Source organism: Carettochelys insculpta, chromosome 10 (genome assembly GCF_033958435.1).
Source record: "Carettochelys insculpta isolate YL-2023 chromosome 10, ASM3395843v1, whole genome shotgun sequence".
NCBI lineage: Eukaryota > Metazoa > Chordata > Testudines > Carettochelyidae > Carettochelys > Carettochelys insculpta.
The window spans coordinates 14,438,780-14,463,912 of NC_134146.1; positions in this window are offsets into that span (position 1 = coordinate 14,438,780).

Here is a 25,133-nt window from a genome sequence, read left to right on the forward strand (position 1 = left end):
GTTGAAATTGATTAGCTGCTTAGACTGCATTTTAACTGGAGGGGACTTCTTTGCAACTCGCTTTCTAAATGATTCAAGATGTAAATCTTTATGTTCAGGACCTCGAACTAAAATACCTAAATGATGGCAGTAACACACACACACACACACAGAGAGAGAGAGAGAGAGAGAGGATTTGGCAAATAATGTCGATTCTAGTTTGCTTTCAAAGGAGGGATTGATATGTTTATGATCATACCAGAAAGAGTGTAAGATGGACTTAATCTGAATAAAAGTTGTAGAAGTTATTAAGTAAAACTAACGAAAAGCCCTGTGGTACCTTATAAACTCACAGATTTATTGGAGCATAAGCTTTTGTAGGAAAAGACCCACTTCGTCAGTTGTTTTTGTCACTGTAGACCATGGTTTCCCAAACTGGGGGGCATGAAGAAATTCCAGGGGTGTGTGAGGTGACCAAGCCCACCTCACCATTCTCCCCACCCAAAGAAAGAGATGGCCTTTGCTTCCACCTCTCAGCACCTGCCATTTTACATGGGCAACCCGATGCAGCTGCTATAAAAAGCAGGCATCCAGCGAAGACCCACATGGAGCTAAGCTGCCTCCTACAAAGGGGAGTGAGTGTGCATTGGGGAGGGGAGGGAAAGGAGGAGAAGAATGGAGTTATATGGGAAATGGGGGTACCTGGCTTTGTGGGAGGGGGATGGAATGAGTGGGGGACTGGGGGTGCCTGGGTTTGGGGGACAGGAGGGGCTTGGGCAGGGGGGCTCGTGGGGCTCAAGCAGCTGTCTTGCAGGGCTCATGGGGCTTGGGTGGCTGGCCCCAGCATTGCGGGGCTTGGGAGGCTCAGGCTGGAGGGCAGGTGGCTGGCCCTGGCAGCGTGGGGCTCTGTCAGCTTGGACACGTGGCTCTGGCAGCACAGGGCTCAGGGGGGCGGGCAGCTGGTGCAGGCAGTTCTGGCAGCTGGCACAGGGCTCAGGCAGATAGCCAGCTGGGGCTGCACCAGACACCCCCAAGGGGCCAAGAAAAACTATTTGTACTTATGTTTAATTTCAAATAACATTTTTATATCAAGTTTTTGGGTTTGTTTTAAATTGCAAATTGAATTTTTTGTTAAAAGGGGGTTGGATGATGGTAAAGAAGAGGTGGTGGGGGGTGTGAGTGTTTCTCAAAAATCAAAAGGGGGAGTGTGATGCCGAAAAGTTTGGGAACCACTGCTGTAGACTAACACGGCTACCCTTCTGATACTTGTCACCAAGCAAAACTATATCCTTCTCTACAAAGGAAAGCTTTGAAAGTTATACCTATATAGCTGTGCAGTTATAATTCACACCTGGGCCCTTATTGCCACATAAGAGCAGCTTTTTTGCAGTTCAAGTTAAACCTCTTCCCAAGCAACATTAGATACGTTTAGAAAGCCATTATTGATGCTATGTGTCCACAGGAGAATTTAATTGTATGTTGGTTTAAAACTCCTATCTTAGGTCATACTAGAAAGTCCATTCCCATGTAGATAAAACCTGTGGAAATAACAGTTAATTCACTACTCTCTGCCCTCCTCAGAAGCGTTGTCTTGACTCATTGAGTTTGCATGTGTTTGGATCATGCGGTGATGGTTCTTATCCTACAGTTCAAGATGAACTGTATCTGCAAATTCAACCCATTCTCTACAGTTCTAGCTGTATAGCAAAAAACCACCTGCTTCCAAGAGGTGTCGATCAACAGGCAAATAAAATTTTATGCAAGCCACTTGTTGGTCATATTTCTGTAGAATACTATTTCTTAATCTTGTGGTCAAAACTACAAGCCAAAATAACAAACAATTAAAAATACTATGCTTAAGAGTACAGTCCTGAAAACTGAATTTGCTTCACCAGCTTCTTGCCACACCTTCATCTGATCATGCACAAATACAGCCAAATATGCACAAAAGTGGCCCATTAAGAACTCAGCTTCAGTTTGAGTATATGCTAGCCCAAGGGTCAGCAACCCCCGGCACAGGTGCTGAGAGTGTCATGTGAGCCGATTTTCATCAGCATGTGTGGTGGGTGCTCAGCGCCACCCCTCCTCCCTCATGCAGACAGGAGCTTGCTCAAAGCCATGCCGCCTGTAGATTCACAAAAGACCAGCTAACACTACCAAGAGCCACTTAAAACAGTGAACTTCAGCTTCCTAATTTATTCATTAATGAAGATGTTATAAGTAGGGCTATTAGAAACTTTAAAAAGTATCACTGGCAATGCACGGATGTCAAAAAGTCAAATTTCAGCGCTCTGAATTGGAAAGGTTGCTGACCCCTGTGCTAGCTGCTGGACCAGTGGCATCTTCCAGTGCAGATACTCTGCAGGAATAGAAGGGCTGAGTTGCTCTGCTCCTTATAAATGCAAGCAGAAGGAAGGAAGAAGGTGAACTGTGGGCTGAGGCTTAAAATGGCTGAACAGCATCTTAATATATTTGACTTTCAATTTTAACCACTGTTTTATATTTCATTTATAAATAGCAAAATAGAGATTTGCTGTATTAGACTAATCGCCTCTGGTTAAAGGGGTGACAGCTTTTATAAAATGATAACCAGTATTCTTGTTATTAACAACTTAGATAAATGAGCTGTACCTTTAAGTATGAGTAAAGCCTTTATTGTCAAAACCTGAAAATGACCATTACTGGGAAATAGCAGGGCCTGCACTGAATTACCAGGTAGGGACTCCAACAAAAATATGCTCTCTCCACTATAAGGATATGGAATTACAGAAACAATTCATCTCTGGAACTAGAGGACGTGCATGTAAATTAAGGAGGGAAGGGAATAGAACAACAGGCAGTAGCCCACAAAGATATCCAGACATACTGTAATCCTAGACTCAAATTTTAAATGCCTGAAGTTAACCATCTATATTTATATATAAGTTCTTTAATAGACTGACTTGCAGAAGCACTGAGCAATCACAGCTCCCACTAAATTCAGCACATCTGAAAGCCATGTTCATGTCCAAATGTGGATATATGTAAAATTCCTTTAATCTGGCCTCTGATAGTCTGGAAATCTGGATGGTCTGGCAATTTGCAAAAATAGTCCCATTTATGGAGATAATCTGGCAAAATGTGATGGTCTGGCATACAGAAGTCCCCCGAGATATGCATGCCTCGAAATTTGTGTAAGTCGGGAGCTTGGGTGGTGGGTTGGGGCTGCAGGAGGGAGAGAGCAGGGTTAAGGCTGGGGTGGGTTAGGGCTGCAGGGGTGCCAGGGAAGTGGTGGCCGTAGGCACTCCAGGCCCCAGGAAAGTGGCAGCCACAGGTGCTCCCTGCTCAGAGCCCTGGGGAAGCACCACCTGTGGGTGCTGTCAGTCTGGAGCCCTGGGAAAGTGACAGCTGAGAGTGCTCCTAGCTCCGGAGCCCTGGGGAAGCAGTGGCAGCAGGAGCTCCTGGACCCAAGACCCAGGGAAGCAGCAGCAGCCCCCGAGGGCCCAAATACAGGACAATTCATCCCTTTTGAAAAATAAGTAGGGATGCCTTTTTGGCATCTCAAATACGGGACCATACCACCCAATATGGGATGGTCAGTCACCCTATGAAGTGGGAGGAGCATGGGGATGGTGAAGAAGTTGGGGACGTGCAGGGGTGGTGAGCTGCAGCTCGGCGTGGGATGGTGAAGCTGCAGGACTGTGGGGGTGGTGACGTCCAATAGTCAGGAAAAATTGGTAATTCGGCACCTGTCCAGTTCCAGACGTGCTGCATTAAAGGAATTTTACTATAGATATCTGAATTTTGGTATCCGAGTTTGAAAGTTTTGGCCCCATTTTGCCTCTTAAGTGGAAACAATATGTAGCATCTTTGAGTGCTTTTACTGATACTTTGTCTCCAAAATCTTTTAAAGCCTGTGTTGAGAACTAAGCGGAAGTTGGTCTGGTGCTAAATTTAGGGCCAAGCATTTAAGCTTTATATTACCTAGGTGTGATTTTTGCAGAGTTAATCCAAATGCACCCACAGCAGGACCTATCACCATCCCTGACAGATTTTTTTTTTAAATCTAACCTGCCACACCACAACCTTGAAAGGCTCCCTCAAGAAGTGAGCTTATAATCCTGGGTTTACAAGGCCAATGCTCCAGCCACTGAGCTATCCCACCGGCTCCCCCAATGCATTACGGCAGTACCTGTAGGAAAGTTAAATTACTTTCATCCTTGAACTTAAGAGAGGCTCAGGACCTCTAAGTTATCAGGACCTCAGTCTTTACAGTTTCAGGTACCTAGGGAGCTTCCATACTTACATAAGGATACTGTACAGAAATTATGTCTCTGGGGCAAATGTTGCTTTTTAACGGAATCGACTACATTATTGTGGTGTATGTAATGTCCTCATAGTTAAAGTTGCTCAAAATGTGTTTCATCACAAGGTGAACCCTCAAGAGTAAAGATAAGCACTAGGTAAGATTCATGCCATATGTAATGCTAATCTCCAAGCATTAGCCCAACTAACATTACTGTATTCAACCATGGCAACACACTCACTTTCAGTTGACCATTTGTTCCAAAACACATTTCAACTGTGAGCAAATTTAGTAAGCCTTATATACGACAGCTCTTGACAGAGCACACCTTGGTGCACCAAGGGTGGGTAGAAGACCTATGCAATTACATGAAGGCTGTGCCTACACTACAAAAATAACTTCAAAGTTGCTTACTTCAAATTAAGCAACTGTGAAGTTGAGCATCCACACACACCCTACTTCAAAGTTAAACTTCAAAGTAGGGCACTACTCCATTCCCGGGAACGGAGTAAGGATTTCGAAGTTGGGCTCTCTGCTTCAAAGCTAACTTGGAAAATGGGTGTAGGCTCTCTCCTGGCTACTTCGATGTAGTGCCTAACTTCAAAGTTAGTTCCTAGGGTAGATGAACCTGAAATGCAGTTGGAATTATGCACTATCACCATTGCACTGCTTTCACGGACAGGAGGTTGTGGATTCCAATTAATGACATTCACTGAGAGGGAACAATAGTGCTCTGTCGACCACTTACAGAGGAAATCAGAGTTTTAACGGCACATATACAAATCAATCAAAATACGAATCTACTTCTGAGACAGTAATTTTTATAATAGAATATATAAAGAAGCATATTATTTTCCCATTCTACCTCTTTCTCATTTGTAACTCACATCTACAAAACCAGCACCATATCCCACTTCATGTGTCTCCTCAAAACTCTCCTCTGTCATAATATGTGCAGAAAACTGCAAGTTGATAAACACCACAAGGTATTATTCCTTCTGATTGGAGAAGGACTGCATACCTCCTTATTACTGTATTATCTAACCGCCTCTACCAAAACCTGCTTTTTTATCTAATCTACCTTTTAAATCTTGTCTATTAAGCTCTGAAAGTTCTTTGGGGCAAAAGCTGTCACTTACTACGTCTATATCGTGCCCCACACGAAGAGGGGTTTAGCTACTAAGTGCTGCCATGAAATAAAATACTGAAGAATAATGATGGACAGGACTGTTAATATATATGGTAACCAGCTCAACAAATGAAGTGATTGAGAAAAGAGTCACCAGTGAAAAGAACATGGATTTTATGATGCAGCACTGCTGTATCCATGTTAGTCTCAGATCTGAGAGAGACAATGTAAGTAAGGTAATATTTTATTAGACCAACATCTCACAATGAAAAAGAAAGCTTTTGAGATACTCACATCTCTTCTTCAGAGTGTGTAATTCTAAAGCTTGGCTCTTTCTCCAACAGCGAGTGGTACATGAACTATATGAGCAGCCATTCTGAATTCACGACATGAATTCAGCTGTTACTTTTTTTGTATTTGTTGTAACGCTCTGCACATTTATGTATATTACTACTTACCTGGTGTCATGTTTGCTGTGAGAACTACATTCATGACTTAATGAACCAAGAATCAGTGAGACGTAGCTAAACAGAAAAGAGTAACATGGTGGTTAATTAAGGGACTGGCATGCATTTTAAACGTATAGCCTACAAAATGTAACCAAAAGATTTTGAAAGAAAAGAAAGGGTCAGTTACCAGTTTCAAGATGTAAACATTACCAATTCAGAAAACCCTATTACTAACAATGGTTTTACAACCTGGTCCAAAGAATACCTTGTGAAGTATCATATTATTGTTCAGAGCGTTCAGTTACTGCACCTATTCAGTGTGCCCTTTAAGTCTTTAAAAATTTCATTTAATAAAACAGTCCAGCCCTGCATTTGAGGGATTACTACCGTTTTCAGCAGTTGAAGTCACTCAGCCTTTGGCTCATGCCTTACAAGACATCAGAGGCATGTCATAATCCCCCAGAAAAGCACAGCCTGTTCTGTCTTATAACTTAAATAGTGAAAGGCACATAAGTATCCTACTTAAAGAGACAGTACTTAATCCATAATCACTTCAAAAGGCTCTCTAACGACTTGGCTTAAACTCGTCTTTTTTCAGTTTAAGTGCACCTTTGATGTTCTTGCTAATCGTCATTTCAGCTCAGGAAAATGTAATCACACAAGAGTTCTTAGAATATGACAAATACGACTTGCACACCAAATGTAACCCACCAATTGGTTAGATCTGGCAATTTAATGTGGTATATACATCTAAAAAATCTTTAGTATATTACATTTTTATTGCCTCCCCAAAAAGATTCTTTGCCTATAAAGCTGATAGCTCCACAAGATATGGCGGGCCAAGAAATCAGAAGTCCACAATGTTTATAATCAGCTCTACATATACTGTACCAATGGTTTATAATCTTTTTCATCTGCAGACCTCTAAAAATTTTGAGTGGAGGTGCTGACCTTTTTGGACATAATGTGTGGAACCCAGGTGACTGCAGACCATAGGTTGAAAAATTCTTTTCTTTGATAACAACCTTTTGTGGCTTCACTCAGGGTGGTCTGCAACACATAGGTTTAAAACCACTATACAAAAGTGAAGGTATATGCAGCTAGTCTGCATGTAAATGTTTCCACTTTCACCAGCAGGATTAGAAATACACAGCCCTACAACAGATTAAGTAACAGACATCATTTCATTTACTGAATTTAGACCACTGTGCACACCAACAGGAAAGACTGTTCAAATGTTGTAAGAATTTTTACTTGCGCAGTATGAATGGGGCAAATTGTCCTCTCTTTTGTATTGAAAAGACTCCCAGATCAGTTCCTGTCATCTGGCATTACTTACTACAATACTGTGCTTACATTCAGTAACCTATTAGTTAGATAATAACCACGTATTTAACAGCTACAGAATGCTGAAAAGAAGATGAGTGGCAGTTAAGGTATGTTACTATTAATGGAAGAGTATCTTACTTGTTATGAACGGTGACAGAGAGATAGTCGTGCTAGTCTGTATTCTCATGAAGGTGTTATTTACACCAACAGAATAATCCACATACTATATAAATCCGTGCAAATTGCAATTACATCTAGTCTACATGTTCTGTGACAGATTCAGTCAGCCAATATTCTTGCTTGAGACTGTTTTCTGGCAGGGAAGTACTGGCGGTCTGCTACCTCTCTGTAGAACAGAACACAACAGACGGTGCCGACTTGGGAGGACAGTATAACCTACTCCACCAAAATCCTGGATGGGCTTTGAATGGTGGCAATAAAAAGGCATTAATACAACCGTGAGCACAGGAGAACCATTCTCTGTGAATACTAAGATTATTTTCTGATTGTCTTAGGGATAGGAGATAAAACACAGTCACTGCCTATAGAACACAGCAAAATGAATCCGACAAGACTCCTTCTAATACAGGGTAGATTCAGCCAATAAGTTTAGCAGCATATGATTTATTGGATCACCCAACCAAACTCAAAAGCTCAGAAAAAGCAATCAAAAGCTTGCCACAAAGTGGGTGAATATTCACAATAATCATAAAAGAAAAATAGTGTGCACACAAGATTGCAAAAGGCAATTCTTTCACAAACTTGTGACTACGAGCTGCACACGCTTTTCTGATTCTATTTTTGTAGTGCTAATAATATTTTCCGAACCTAAAGTTTTGTTGTGAGGATTAAATAGTTAATGGTGGTAAAGCATCTGAAAATAAAAGCAAGGTATAATTGCTAGTATTCACCAGAAAGGTGAAAAAAAAAAACAAAACAGAAACACCTCAGCGTTTCATATCTTTCTGCCAATAAAAGATTTAGATGCATCCCAACTTTGGTCAAGTAGAGTTCCAATTTCAACATTAAATTTAATTTCTTATAAAAGGATAAAGACCACTGATCATGCTTTAAAATCATTCTTAACTCATCTTGCTTCTAAATGCATTCTTTTAGGAGCCTCCTAGCAGATGGAGCAATCTGCCCCATCTGCTAGGAGACAGGAAACCAATTGATTTTAAATGAAATACCAAATTTACATTGTTATTCTTTTTATACTGGCACTAGCAAGCTGTGCAAAGATGTCCCCGCCTCTCCTCTTCCCCCGGCGCCTGTATAGTATTCTATGGCACAACAGTATCTTGGCACACCCATGGGAGCAACTGTCATGCTCCTCTCTGATTAGGCTCAGGGCAAATTCTGTGCTACAAAAATACGATAAAATTTCCCTTGATTCCCCAAAATGGAAAATTAATAGAAAACACATGTCTGTGACAGAGACTTGCTTCAACTGCACTCTGTGTGAGCTTGGATGTCTATGAAACAGAAAGTACTAGCTAGTTCTGGGCACAGTGCCACTACTCCCCAAACCATCACCAATTAGCACTGAGACCCTGATCCTGCAAACACAAATACCTGTTCCTAACATTACGCACACCCAAGTCCACTCATTCACATGAGCATGACTCCACACTTGCATGGAGTGTAAGCACTCGCAGAACAGGAGCCCAAGGAACAACTTCCACTGGGCTCAATGGGGTACAGATCAGGTTGAGTGTTTGGTGCAAAGCAATTAACACAGAAGCAAATTTCCACTTGGCTCCACACCTCATTGGTCTGATGTCCGCAAACATTCAAATATTTGAGCTATGTCAGTGTTAATACTTCTGAAAAGTAAATTTTAAGTTTCAAAGATCAAATATTTGCTGAAAGTTTCAAACTGTATATTCAGTCACAAATTTGCACGGTGTTGGAAAGTGCTCAGATCTGAGAACAGAAGAAGAATACAATTTGATTTATGTCATTACAGCCTTGAGCCTGTAAGACTGAGATGACATATTTAACTTTAAGTATATGTGTATTCTCCAGCAGATCTGGCAGCCATCATGGCCCTGGGCAAGGTGGGAGCGGGGCCCGGCTCCACACGCCTGAGGGACAGGGCTGAGGGCAGTCAGCCCTTAGTGCTGTTTAGACCGTGGCGCTGTTTCACTCCCCAACATAGTGGTGGTGCCGTGCTACTTTAAAAGGGTCTCAAGCACTGCTGTTAAAATAGTAGCGGCAGCAGCCAGAGCTCTGGACCCCTCTGAAATGCCAGGCCACTGTGCAACTGCCCCTTGTGTCCTCTCCGTGGGTCCATGGGCCTGGTAGTCTCACTTAAACATGGATCCTCCTGGTCCTGCATGTCATATAAGAGTATAAATATGTAGAGACATACATACCTCATAGAGCCAGAAGGGACCTTGAGAGGTCATCAAGTCCAGTCCCCTGAACACTCAGCAGGCCCAAGCACAGCTGATGACAGGTTTTTTTAAAACTCTATTTGCCCCAGACCCCAAAATGGCCTCCTTAAGGAGGGAACTCACAGCCCTGGGTTAGCAAGGCCAATACTCAGACAACCAAACTATCCCTCCCTACCACTGAGCACCTGCTTGGAATAACTTTCAGAACAGGGCCCTAAAGAAATACAGTGTGAATAGCAATTATTGACAATAAACTCTTCTTCTCAGAATTATTTGCAGATGAAATCAGTGAATAATCTGAGAATTCTGCAGTCATTTTGAGGACAATAAACAAACATCAACATTCATCTGCATAAATTATTTGTTCTAAATTAATCATTGAACTTCGCTGCTTCTTTAACCTGAAATTGAACAGTCAGTTTTTTGAGCCTTCAGGATTTCAAACATGGTTGGTCCTAAATTGCAGAGATTTTGTTGTTGTTGTTGTTGTTGTTGTTTAAATTTAGAGCAATTTCCATCAAACATTTAGAGTACTCTTTACCAAACAGATATTTTCTTTTCATTGTCACTTAGGGCAGAATGAAGACAGACATTTCCTTGGTCGAAATACTAGTACATTACTGTGATTGGCGGGGAATTCAGAAGCACAAACCACATCATATATGAAACATTACCAAAACTACCCTTGAACTGCCCTATAGGTGGCATCACTAGGAAATGTATCTTACTGTAAAATCTGATACAGAGTTTAAGTGCCCATTAAAAAAAAACATAAGCACTTTTGCGACTTGGTTAATGTATTTGAAGTAATGAAGGATATTTTTACTTCCATAGAATCATAGAATGATAGGACTGGGAGACACCTCAGGAGGTCACCGAGTCCAGCTCCTGCCCAAAGCAGGCCCAACCTTAATGAAATTATCCTAGCCTGAACTTCTTCAAGCTGGGACTTAAAAACCTCTAGGGATGGAGATTCTACCACCCTTCTAGGTAACGCATTCCAGTGCTTCACCACCCTCTGGTGAAATAGTTCTTCCTAATATCCAACCCAGACCTTCCCCACTGTAACTTGAGACCATTGCTTCTTGTTCTGCCATCTGTCACCACTGAGAACAGCCTCTCTCCATCCTCTTTAGAGCCCCCGCTTCAGGAAGTTGAAGGCTGCTATCAAATCACCCCTCAGTCTTCTCTTCTGCAGATTACATAAGCCCAAATCCTTCAGCCTCTCCTTGTGGGTCATGTGCTCCCTATTTATTTCTGTTGCCCTCCACTGGACCCTCTCCAGCTCATCCACATCCTCTCTATAATGAGGGGCCCAGAAATGGATGCAGTACTCCAGATGTGGCCTCAGCAGTATTGAATAAAGGGGAATAATAAGTTCTCTAGATCTGCTGGAAATGCTCCTCCTAATACAACCCGATATGCCATTAGCCTTCTTGGCTCAAGGGCACACTTGATTTATGTTCTGCCTCTCATCCATTGTAATTCCCAGGTCTCCCCATATCACGGTACTAGCTAATGCACTGGTCCCCAAACTTTATGGCAACCACTCCACCCTTGCGGGGCTGCAAAGGAAGATCTAGGGAGGCATTGAGCAGAGCCAGGGCCAGCCCCTGTAGAGGGCAGGGAAGGAGCCCCAGCTGTAGCTCTGCCTCCTGCTCCATTTTCAGGCCAGCTGCTCCCTTAGCCCCAGCTTCTCTCCTATCCCGCCAGCTCTCCCTTCGGTCCAAGCTCCTCTGCTGAGCCAACTGCACAGCAATGGAGTGGGGGCGGGGTTCAGGGACACATTCTATTACTGGTGCAGGAGGCAAAAGACAGGAAAAGTTTGGGCACCCCTGTGCTAGTGTAATGGACTGCTCAACTGTGTATATTATTCACTCACTATGTGTCACCGTACGTAACATAACTTAACCATGACATCTATTCCTGGCAGTGCATTGAAGTGAACATACCTCTCTGGAAAGGAAGCTCTGTGGTCAGTTCAAATACAGTCCAAGAGAATGACCTGCTAGTAGAAACTGAGCAACCTGCTGTGTATTCATAATCCAAGACATGGTGTCAGAAATGAAGCAGGGCCAAGAGGAGAACAGAAATATAAGGAAAACAAGCAACAAAGGTTGTAAATAATCCTGCCCCCAACAAACATCATCAAAGATTCCAGTATCACATCAGTAGCAACTTCAGTTTTGACAAACCTTCGCAATGGACAATCTGGAGACATTATTTTGTAAGATTTCAAATTGCTTCAAAATTCCATACATAGACCAGAAATATTCAGGTGCCATCTTTAATATAGCCCAGGGGGATGCAAGCAGAATATATCATTAAATCCTTTGACACGACTGAAGACAAGCACAAAGATGGCAATGGGTTTGGTGTTTGATGCACACTTTACTTCTTAGAGAAATGAAGCTTAGGAAAAAGCATATATTCATCAAAGAATTCAGGGACCAAGAAAAACGGACTTTTATTTTGAATGGAGTGTCATAAAATTGTGATTTGGGGAATGCAGACCATTGAAATATCAGAGGCAGGTTAATCATAGGTTTTGCAGATAAGAACTTTTCCCAGAAATTACACCTGAAGAAAGGTTTAACCCTAACACATCTATCCAAATAGCAAAACAGTCTGAACCTGTAGAATAGCAAAATGAACTTGACACTACACTAGAAGTTGTAAATGATGCAGTGTGAGTGCTGAAATAAATTAGCCTCAGGGGTGTTATGCTAAGAAGGACAAACTCCAATCAAATGACAAAACCTTCTCGAATAAATATACAAGATATGGAGAATGTTATAGCTCTAGATGTGTGTCCAGCCAAAGGTGAAATATGTAATAAATATTTTACATGTGGACATTTTGCAGAAATTTGCTGCTTGAAGGTAGTGAGAGTTAAATATGATTATATTACAGACAAACACAAATGTTTTCTCTGTCTGTCATGTGTGATGATACAGAGCCTACCTGGAGTGTGAAACTGAATATTCATAGAAACAGTATTGACTTTAAATCTGATCTGGTCTCATAAAGGATGCCCTCCAACCACTCCCAAACCTGAAAATCACCTAACTCAGCCTTTAACAGCTTAGCTCTGAAAATATTCTGAACAGCATGGGCCAGCTGATCACAGAAACAATTTACAAAGACAAAAGTTACAAAGCATATTACCTCACATGCTTAGTCTTTTTAATATCCTGGGACCAACATAGCTAAAACAATACTGCAAAGGGCCAAACTATGCATTCAAAGTGCATGAGATCAAAAGATCATCAACCTTCTCAGCCACAGAGTGGCAGCCAGAATGGCCCTTTTGAGAAAGATGAGCGGCAGCACTGGGAGAATTTAGAAGACATCATTACCTGGTCATAGTGAACTGTTTTTCCAGGTATGTAGAAATAATGTTTTTGACAGAAATAACACATGGCCAATTCATTGTGACAAGGCAGTACGCTTTTGCTCACTTGACTATTCCAGGACAACTAGCGATGGACAACAGAATGCAATTCAATGCAGTAGAAGTAATTCCAAACAAAATATTGTTTTGATCGTGTTTCAACAGCTCACATTACCCACATATGAATGGTGAGGCTGAGAAAGCTCTGCAGACAGCCAAGAAAATCCTACATCAGAAAGATCCATTCTTTGCTCTATTTATATAGCGCAACACAACTACTAATGGAAAGATAGCTCAGAACTACTGTTCCAACTGTGGAAAAGTTGCCAGAAGTAGTGCAACCAAATTGGAAAAAAAGCAAAAAAATAGCACTGAGCACTTCTGTAAAAGATATCACTCAGCCTGAGAACTGTGGGTCTATATTAATGGTGGGCAACAGTGTTCCCTGTAAACTGAGCACTCGGGTGGCCACTCAGGAGAGATTCAGGTGCCACCCAGCTGATTAGCCTGGAACCCAACACCTCCTTAGCTGGCAGCATGTGTTTCTATGAGTGTGCACATTCACATGTCTTGGTTCACATAATAAAATTTATTCTGCCCATGGATGGAAAAATACAACGAATCATTGGTGGGCAGACCATACCTCTTCATGATAATCTGCTGTTGGGACATGAGACATTTTGCTGACATGGGCTACCCACAGACATGACACCAACAGCTTGCACTGGCCATGATTCACTGTTTCTACCAAGGGGAACTGCAGGAAACATCAGGCTTGTGTCCAATCTCGTACAATATCCTGTCTGCTAGTAGCAATCCTGCAATCTACATTCTGAAAGATCATAGAAAATTATTGCTGGAAGAGACCAATTCCAACTAGTTCTTCCATGGCTTTGTCAAGTGCGGCTTTAAAAAGCTCTAAGGATGCAGATTCTGCCACCTCACTAGGTAATCCACTCCTATGCTTCTAGTGAAATAGTTTTTTCCTAGTATCAACTTAGATCTCTTGCACAGCAACTTGATATCGTTGTCTCTTGTTTTGTCATCTTCCAGCATTGATATACTAACTGGTTTGCATTTGAAAAATTGGCAAACATTTAATGTAAGATTATAAAGTTCACTAACAGCCAGATTGTTCTGCTTGTGTCATACTGGGCACTACATTAGTCCATGGGTAGCTTTCATGAAGTCAGAGAGACTCTAAGAGATGAGGTGCTTTGCTGGTCCCAACTCAGATAAGTATGCCATGCATGTTCAAGGAAGAATAATTAAAACGGAAAGAAGTGCAGAGAAGGTGCACCAGGATGATCAAGGGAATAGAGGGCCAGTCTTCTGACAGGAGACTAAGAGGACTTGGCTTCTCTGGCCTCAAAGAAGGCTGAAAGGGGAAGTGATTGTTCCCTGTAAATATATATAGGGGTAAAAGCCAGGAAGGGAAAAAAGGCTATTAATGCTAACAACAACAACATTGGCAGAAGAACAAATTGGTATCAACTGACCATGAATAAATTCAGGTAGAAAATAAGCTTTATAGCCTCCAGATCAGAGTTGTGGGTGCAAGAAAATTAGTTTTAAGGAAGAACTTCCTAAATTTACTAGTGGGATAGTATGATGAGGTTGCCTAAGGTGGTGGTGGTTCCTTCCAGTTCCTCTCGCATGTTCCCAAAATCTCATTGACAGGTGCCCTGAAACATCGGTAGGAACTGGGAGGGACTTTTCTCCTGATCTCCATATTCTGTTTAAGTTTTATTGTCTCCTTCTTCTGAAGCATCAGAGATATCTGTGGCTAGAAACTGAACAGTGGACACGGGGCCAGTGCTCTGAACTGGTTCTGAATTCCTTCTCAGGTGCATGGCTGGAGGGTCTTGGTGACGTGCTCAGCTAAGTGATCATACTATTGAGTGTCAGGGATGAATTTTCCCCATGGTCAAGTTAGCAGGACCCTAGCTGTAGAGGAAGGTATTCCCTTCCCTCACCAAGGTGCCTGTGTTTCCTGGCAGGATTATCAGAGTATCTCCCACTTTATGAATTCCCTGTCTTTGCAGGGGCCTTGGACACTGGTGGCATTTCAAACCCTCCTATATTCTGCCTGTGACACATAGTTGGGATGTGTCATGAGGGATCTGAGCCTCCTATCGTACTTTGATCTAATTTTGGTCATTGGGCTTGGTATTAGTGTAGTATTTAGTAGCCTGTGGGGCAGAGGAATTCAGACTAGATGATCTGGTATTCCCATCTGGCCTTGAAATTTGTGACACAAGGTTAACTGGAAGCTTATACACTTGTTTACAACTCAGCACATACTAAAGGGCTTTTCTCACTCAAGCAGGACCATTATGAGTAAGTCTATCAAAATGTGACTCCCCCAGTGCTAAGGATTCAGATTTGAGTACTCAAGAAGAGAAGGAAAGTGAGAGGCTTTGAGTCACTTAATGCAGACAAATCAAAACAAGCACATTTTTATTTGTAATTTAACAGTGAAAAAGGATTCAGTATTTGTACTGAGATGAAGGTAAATTGCAGCACTGGAAGACATTTGATTTTAAATCATTACAGAGAATACTCCTCCCACACCTGACTTCCTTATCATTATTTACACAGACTGGAAACATTTACCTCTCATCAACTGTAGTTTAGCAATATTTCACAAAGTAGAACCTTAAGTCAAAAAAGCAGTCATGTAGCAACTTAAAGACTAACAAAATAATTCATGAGGTGATGAGCTTTTGTGGGATAGACAAGGCTGCTTTTTTGTTTTGTGATGATACAGACTAAAACGGCAACCTCTCTGCAACCTTAAGTCAGTCATTTGTATCTTAACCTTTGAATTAATATGGTACTGGATAATAGAATCACTCTGGGCAGACATTGAAGGTGAAAAAAACCCACAGAGGACAGCAGAACAATCCTATTGGCATAAAGGACATCAGTAGCATTCCTGAGTAAACAAATGGCATCACAATATACAAATTCACATTCAGTAAAACATACTTAAATTAACTCTTACATTATTTAGGGTCTTTTAAAAAGCTCTAATGAAAGAGGTGGGAGGGAAGAAGCATTTCACATGAGATCTCAATTCAGAAATTCTCACTGACTTCAGCAGAGCTGGATGGAATCTAACTATAACAGGGATGGGTGATTAGAAGGATTATATTTAAAAAAAGTGGGGGGGGGCAAGTCTCACTGAATGGAAATGGAACATGGGCTCCTAAGGTACCTGTCACTCTTCAAAAGAGGAGTAAGGCTCCTAAATCACATGTCACTGAAAAATTTACCTCCTAATTTTTCACTTTTGTGGAAGAAACTGTGTAACTATGGGGGGGGAATTACTGCTGGAAAAATATTCTAATGGTTATGGTAAATTCTCTCACTTTGGACTCAAACTCATCATTGACTATCTTCCACAAAGATATGTTCCAGTTCAACCACAAGTCTTCAGGAATGATATTACTGGATAAAATCATATGGCTTGCGGGTTTATGATCTTTAAACCATCCTGTAGAATGCAACAGAAAATTATATCCATAGAATTCCATAGGAAGGTTCAAGGACTGTAAAACAGATATTATGCTCTACTGAAATTCTGTATTTTTGGAGTGCCACCTACAGATCCCTATGAAATTTCTGTTAAATTCTAATAACTTCATCCATGTTAACTTCTATAGGACTTTTTCGTAAGAAACATTGGTGGGAAGATTGACACATAACTTAATTGATTCCCAAACATATGAATCCTTTAGCTATCCGTGAGCTAAGAAGGGATAACAGGGAGTTAGGAAGGTGGAATGATCCATGCATACACACAATATAAGCAGAAATATTAGGAGTGTGAACACACACATAATGAGTAAAGTCTGCAGAGGAAGGAGAATACGGATAGTTGTACTGAGTGTTTATACTTTTCAAGTATGTCAAACATTGTTTAAAACTGGGGAAGGCAATCAGTGGCCCATGGGCCAGACATGGTTCTGCCCCTGGAGAACAGGTAAATAAAGCATGTAGCAGCTCACCAAGGGCTAGCCTTGGTGAATTGTGTCTGGTCCATGGGCCACTAATTGCCTAAACTCTGGTTTAAAATGTTTTTAAGTAACTATATACTTTGTACTATGTAATTGTGTGTTATTTCCCTTTAATAATGACAGGTTAAGTATTATATGCTTAATATGATACTTGTCCATCTGTATTTCTGCGCTCTTCAGTCTCTACAGACGACAGCAGAGCCAAATCCAAACTTACTGCACTGAGACACTGAAATTAGCTCATTTCAGGGATTAATGCACTAGGTCTGATTTTACTCTGTACTGGTTTTTAACAATTCTTCTGAAAGCTGAAGGATTTGAAGTACTAAGGGAATGTTATACTAATCGTACATTATTTGCTCATATACCTGTCACATATCTGTACGCTTTTTATCTTTTCTGGGCCTTTAAGATAATTTGAATCATGTCATTCGTAATTACAGAGAATATATCTAAAAGAGCTCTGCTTCCCTACCATTTAAACGCAGCAGTAATTTTAGTAACAGATTTTATATTTACTTCTCACATCTTGCAACACCTGCAAATGACACATCACACAGGTTTGCAGAACCTAAAAGCTGTTACTTCTCTAAGTTCTTTTCCCCGATAATGTGTTATTCCTGACCAAGCTCTTAAGTGAGGTGACAGAAAGAAGAAAAGTAAATACTTTTTTGTATTCTATCTAAGATAGCAGTAAAATTTTCTATCTGGAAGCTCTCACCAGATGCCTCCTCATGCAGCTAAATGAGGCAACTCCACTGAAACAATGTAAGCCCCCAACTTCAGCTGTAAACAAACTTCAGTAAACTCTGAAAGCTTTTTTTTCTGGTAATCCTGATGAACTGACCAAGAAAATTAATTTTCCTGCAATCTTTGATTGGCAGGGTGGAACAATACTTAAAAAGACATAAAAACAATGAGAAGTCTTGTGGCACCTTATAGACTAACAGATGTTTTGGAGCATAAGCTTTCATGAGCAAAGGCTCACTTAGCCAAATGCAACAACAAAAAAAAAAGACCAGCTGGTGAGCTCACGCCTATCTGACTGCTGATGTAACAGTGGAAGTACCATACAGCTAACCACAAACCTGGCCCATCTAGAATGACCAGTCAGCAGCATGTCATTGCACAGGCTTTTTTTAGCTTGGGGAAGCAGGATTCACTTGGCCACTTAAAGCATGGCAGATTTATCCTCAGTCCCACCACCACCAGCTTGCTGTGCACAAAGTGTCTCTGTGGTCCAGAAGCCCTACCAAACATTTATAATGTTGTCCCTATGCCCCAAGAAGCAAAAAATCTGTGCCAGCTCTTATCTGTTTCCTCTGCCATGCTGGCTGGTAAACTGATGGATGAAGTCAACCTTCTACCTCCCTACCCCCATTTTTAAGTGATGGGCAAACAACAGCCATGCAGAAGATACTTTCCTTCTCATCCTGTGAGTTGCAAAGTGAGGCAATCGCAGCATGAAATAAGAGCTCACTTGATGCTGCATATGTGGCACTCTTGCCCTACGCGTGATCTATGAAAAATAATTATAACAATTCAGAATTAAATGAATAGAAGAGGCAACATAGAAGAAACAAATAATACCTACAAGAAGCCTGTAGGTATTACTTACAAGAAGACTATAATACCTACAAGAAGATTTAGGATGAATGTTTGGCAAGCACACATAACCAGAACCTGAAAATGAAGGCTTTGCATCTTGTTGTCTTGATTAATGTAGGAATGAATACTTGTTTTCATGTGAACTTGATTTATCCATCAAAGGTTTACTTTAAAAGCTCCTCTGGGTCCTTCTGGCCTGTGAAGTAAAGGAGTGGGAAGGGGGAGAAAGTTTGATTAAAGAAAAAGCTGTTTACAGAAACGTAAGACAGCAAGATTGTCTTGATGAAACTACCATCTGTCTAAAAAGGACGCAGTTTAACACAGCGATTAATTGAGACAGATGAGATCAAGAGCTGTTGTGGCAAAAGGGCATTGCATTTATAGATGTCAGAGGTCTATCTGCAGACACCTGACATATAAATAGGAGCCTACCAAATTCATGGCGATGGAAAATACATCTCAGACCATGGAATCTTGTCTTTTGTGTGCTTTTACCCGATGCTATAAAAACTTCACATGGAGACCAGTCTGAGAAGCACTGGGGTCTTGAGACATTAGGGAGTTGCAGGAGATGGGTGGCTGCTGCCTAAGGGCCCGGCAGGCAGCAGCATAGAAGGGCAGCAGTACAAACCGTGCCGTTCTTACTGTTGTGCTGCTGCGGCCAGTGGATTTGCTTTCAGAGCTGGGCTCCCAGCCAACAGCAGCCATTCTCCAGCTACTCCTCGTCCGAAGGCAGCCTTGCCAGCAGCAGCAGCAGCAGTGCAGAAGTAAGGGTAACAGCACAACCACATCGCCCCCAAATCCTTTTTTGGATCAGGGACCCTACAATTACCAACTTATGTCATGACTCTTAGGTAGTCAGTGGTAGGATTTGGCAAATAAGGAGCACACAGATGAAAGGGAAAAGAAGAAAAGACAGAAGATAAATTTGCCCCATTCATAGGCAGGGATCAAAAGGCAGATCCTAGGCCCAATGATGTACTAGTCCAAGGATCAGAGAGGGAGCCATGTTAGTCTGTATCTTCGAGAACAACAAGAAGTCCTGTGGCACCTTGTAGACTAACAGATATTTTGGAGCATAAGCTTTCGTAGGCAAAGACCTGCTTTGCCAGATGCATCTGACGAAGTGGGTCTTTGCCCACGAAAACCTATATTCCAAAATATCTGTTAGTCTATAAGGTGTCACAGGACTTCTTGTTCTAGTCCAAGGATGAGATTCTCATCTCATTTGACTTCACTAGTGCCGGGATTTCATCCCAAGGCCATGAATCTACAATGAAGTCAACAGGGCTCTGGATAGATATAGAGTTCTATTCACACGGAATTCATTCCAGAACCAAGGACTCAGGTTTTAGACCTTGATCCTGCATTAGGAGCTGTACAATCAGTAGGATTTCATGTAAGGACAAGGATTAGTGTTTCATATTTTTACTGACGGTCTTTGTTTGTCCAGTATACACTGGATATGCGCTTAGTGAGTTAAAAATATATGACCAGATTCCCAGCTGGTGCAAATCAGCATAGGAATACTGAAGCCAATGGAGCTGTGCCAATTTACACAAACTGAGGCCCTGGTCCTTAGCAGCCTGTCATACATGCCATAGGGATATTTTATACTTGACAATCTGTCCCAGCTTGTGATTACCTCAGACACTCAGGTTACCCACCATACCTGAAGAAGAGCTCTGTGAATCCTAAAAGATTGTCACTTCTATCAGCAGAAGCTGTGCCAACAAAACATTTACCTTACCTGCCTGTCACGCTGATGTCCTGTGACCAACACAGCTACAACACCATGACACGGTTGGACTAATTGGCAAATTATAAGCAAGATCTCAGTGTGCATACTAACAAAGATTCTTTGGGAGTAATACATAGCAACACACACCCTGCTTCCACCCCATGCCACAGGGTCATACATCCCGGTGGCAGCTTGTAGTGACCCACCAGAAGCTGTTCTCACCCCACTGCACAGCCAGTGGTGGGTGCAGGTGGGGACACATGAGGAGGGGAGCGTACGGGGTGGCAGCACTGAGTAGACAACCTGCCCCTCTGGGAGCTACTGCCAGAAAGGGGGTGTCCCAGGAAAGTGTGGTACCCCAGCTCCTCTCCCCACACTCTCCACTCCCTCCCAGGGCTCACTTTCTCTCCCCCAGCCCCTGCCACACGTAAACTCTCACACCTTATCCAGTCTCCAAACTTCCTCCTAGACCCTGCATCCCTCCCGCATCAAAACTCCCTGCTAGAGCCTTAGGCAGGTGTGTGTTGTTGGTGGGGGGGATTTGAGTGAGGGACAGGTGTGGGTTCTGAGCATCTGGCCACCACCAAAATGTCAGCAAACCTGCCACCCCGGGCCAGGGGCCCAGCCAGCCATGGAGGGTGGTGAGTGCTGGGCAAGGAGGGCTGGGTGGGCCAGTCAGTCACGTCCCCTCTTCCAGTGTGACAGCAGTGAACCAGAGCATGGGGTGGCGAGGTAACAGTGTGTATGTCTCCCCAACCATGTGACCCCTTACAGCCTTCCAGGGAAGAAGGTGAATAAAAAGAATCTGACTACACAGTATTTCTTTTTAACCCAGGCTCAGACAACTTGATGCTAATTTGAATCTTTGTACTGCAGTTATGGTTGATTGCTGTTGAACTTGCTTGAATGAGTGATGTTACCAGGTGGCCGATATTCAGCATAAGGAAATGTGGTCAGCCTACCAATGTGTATACACAATCCTACAAGAAAATGAATCAATTTCAGTGTGAGAGAAGCACTTCTAGGGCATGAAAAACTGATCTGCAGTGTCTAACAGGAAGAAGAAAGGCACCGTATTACACTGTATTCACTCCACTGCCAAAAGACCCGCACAGCTATATAGTAAGGGTGACTCAATGCTTATGGGCAGATCGATGTGCTGGCTTTTGACCTTCCAGGTTCAATTTAACACACTAGTGGGGACACGCTAAATTGAACTGTTAAGGTGCCACCAGAAACCCCTGGTAGCCACGAGGAGTAAGGACAGTTGATGGGAGAGTTTCTCCCATCAAACTCCTGCTGTGCAGACTGTGGCAAAAGTGGATTTTAAGTAAGTCAACTCCAGCTACGCAGTTCTCGCAGCCGGATTTATGTATCTAAAATCAATTTTACCTCCTATTAAAGACCTGGCCTAAGAATAGGAAATTATTGTAGGACAGATTGAGCCTCTCTCAGCCAGCACCCTTGGGATGTGACCGGTGCCGGACTAGAGAATTTGCCAGACCACTGGAGGTCAATATTGTCTAGCACATTACCAACACTTCCACTGCTTACTGGGCACTTAGATAACATTTAGGGGAAATTACAGCTATATAACAGCACAGAACCCTGAGAGCCAGGACTGATGGCTGTAAACAAACTTTATGGGACTGCAGAAAACTTGGCCATACCAATGATAAGTTGTCATCTGGCGAACTAAAAACATGCGGATTATGGATATTGCCACACTAGAGAGGTTCAACTTGTACTGCATATTCCTATATGATGAATGTTGGTAAGTTATGAGTATTTAATGGTGCCCAGCTAACTCAGTGCACTATCACAGGGAAGTGGTAGTCAAGAGACATTACTGGAAAATGGTGGATTTTTAAATGATGATCCTTATATTAGTATGAAGTAGAAGAGAAGCTATACTCTGAAGTTACTTCTGATACACAGGGAAGAGAGAAAGCAGAATCGTGACAATAAGCACAGATTTCTAGAAAAATGGTGACACTAATCTGAGAATTTGACACAAGCTGTAAGAGTTGGTTCAGGAGGAAAACTATAACTAAGCCATGATAAGGGTAATACTTCCATATTTTATATGTCATTTCTGAGCCCAGCTCCAAGGAATATCTGAATAGTGCCTGACTTGCCACAGGTATTCTTCCTTGTGAGTTTTTTAATCTGTTATTTTCTATTCTGTGCCAATGAATTGTATTCATCTAAAATAACACAGTATCTGAGTAAGATCTTAAATTGGGGTCAAATTGGGCATCAGAGGTGTAACCAGAACTCAGATGTCAAAGGGAGATGAGTCATGAAGTAGGTAACAATCTGAGTACTTGATCACTTAAAGGAGTTTCCATCATCTTCTGCAGAGAACTAGGTCAAATATGTACATAGGGAGATTCAAACAACACCCAGGTGCCGTATTTTTGTCACATGCATCCGTTGAAAATTAACTAGATTATTTTGTTTTTGTCTGACTGCCTACAGGGGCTAACTAAGAGTGAAGTAAGTTCATGTCCTCAATCATGTTCCTAGTGAATAAGTCTCCACATGCTGACCAACCCAGCAAGTAACTTTGTTGGCAGTCTCAAGAGGATAATTGGAAAAAAGAATATACCACCCACAACTTGGGCTGCAAGAGCTCCCATTTTTCATTAAAGACACTTTGGTGATCTAATTGAAACGTGGCAGTAATTTAAAAGACATAATGGGTCAGCTTCACGGGGCCCAGCTTGTACAGCTGTAGCCATGCTCTAAGTCTTTCTGGTGGACTGATGCAGAATGTGAATTTTCAAAGATATCTTTTCAGAAGCACTAAATTCAGCTACTATTTCAAATTGTCCACCTGATTCTCCCATCTCTTTTACTGTGTAAAATCAAGAGTAATTTCAATTGAGTTACACTGGTGCAAATGTAAGTTAAAGCTAAAAATGTCTATTTTATTGCCCCGAAACCCAAACCTCACATGCCCGTTAACTGGCCCAGGCATGTTGTGAGTCTTTCACTGCAGTATAGACATATTCATACGAGTACATATGGCTTCCAGAACCCTAGTATCTAGGCATCTCCATCTTCAGTGGGTTTATTCTCTTAACACCTCTGTGAGGTGGAGAAGTGGAAATGGGAAACTGAGGCACAGAAAGGCAGGTTCAGATTCTAACAGGGACCCAGCCACTTGGCTACTCTGGGACAGGTTCCTCTCAGTCTCTTGTTTTGAAGCCGTACCACTGTGTATTATTAAGTACACAAATAAAATCTTTACACATTCATTGGGCTAGCACAGTGGTTCCCAAACTGGGGATCCATGAGGGCATTGCAGAGGGTCAATGAAAAAAAAAAGATAAATAAAAAATTATCAGAACACAGAACTGGCTTTGGTGGCACTCCATGGACGGTTTGGGAGAGGTGACTGGGGTCTGCATTAGTGAAAAGGTTGGGAACAATGTACTGGGCTAGGGAGAGGGAACATCACTATAACTCTGGTATGTACATTCTTTGGGCAGTGGAAGACCCACGTATAGGTCAAGGGAGCATCTGCATAGATGTCTATCACATTCTGGATAAGCGCGGTCATCAGTGGGCTCCAAGTTGTAAGGACCATCGCTCCACAGCTCCTCCTTTTTTTTTAACCCTTGAAAAGGGGCTGACCTGGCTGGAGCACCTAAACCCAAGAGAGGGTTCACAGCTATCAGTCCCAAGGGGAATGTAGTTGCTTTCTTGTGGCCTGCAGCTAGGAGCCCAAGTCCTTTTGGAGGGTCTGCCTTAAGACCTGTAACTCTCCTCAGCATTCCATATTGGCTGGTTCAGGTAGCAGCTCCCCTGTCAGCATGGAGGCTTTTAAAAAATCCCCTTCTTGGCTGCCTAATTCTCTCCCAGCATCTCAAAAGGAGCCTTGGTGCCTAAGTCAAATTCCACTAGGCAGCAGGTGTTACAGTGGTTGAAGCCCCCCCTGGGTATCTAACCCTAAGTGATATGCCCCAGGTGATGCTGCGGCCAAGCAGGGAATTAAAACATGTTGCCATAATGCCAGGCTAGTTCCCTAACTCCTGGGTCATCGTTCCTCTCAGGACATAAATATGTTTAAATATATTTACTAGACAGCTAAGTTAGATTTGTAGAGGACTTTGTAACTTTCATTTGTGTATAGAACTGTACATAACACTGTTGCCCACCCTTGCATCTTCTATTTTCAACCAGCAACTCAGCAATACACTCACATTAGCTGCATTGAGGAGACATCCTCCAATATTCATGTTATATACTCCTTTAGACTGTGACGTTGGTGGACCAGATGTCAGCTCTTAACCAGGCTGTATGCATCATCTGAGCATGACAAATTCATAGCTGGAAGCTAGACCAGCTCATTGGTGTTAGGGATGTTGAAGGTTAACCAGTAAGCCTGATCCTAAGTGAACAAGTCTTACTGTTTATGGTTAACTGGCACAGGCTAGAGCAGCCACTGCCTGCCAGGGTAGGAGGTTGCTCCAGCCTCACAGGGCCACTGAGGGCAGGGGCACTCCAGCCCCAGCCACAGTAGTCCCTGAACATGGCAGGGGTCACAGGGGATGCATTCCAGCCCTGCTGAGCTGGAGCAGACTCCCCAGCCACCCCACTCCCCAGTTAATTGGCTAAACCCAGAGTTCAGCTGGTTAAACAATTATACTGGATTTTACAATCCTAATTTGTGTGTTACTATTGTCGAAGATAGGCGGTAAACTTGTAAGGCTGTTTAGTCTTTATAAAATGCTTGTAAGTTGTGTTTATCTTGCTTTCAATGTCTGTGTCCCAGGCTACAAGGAAATAT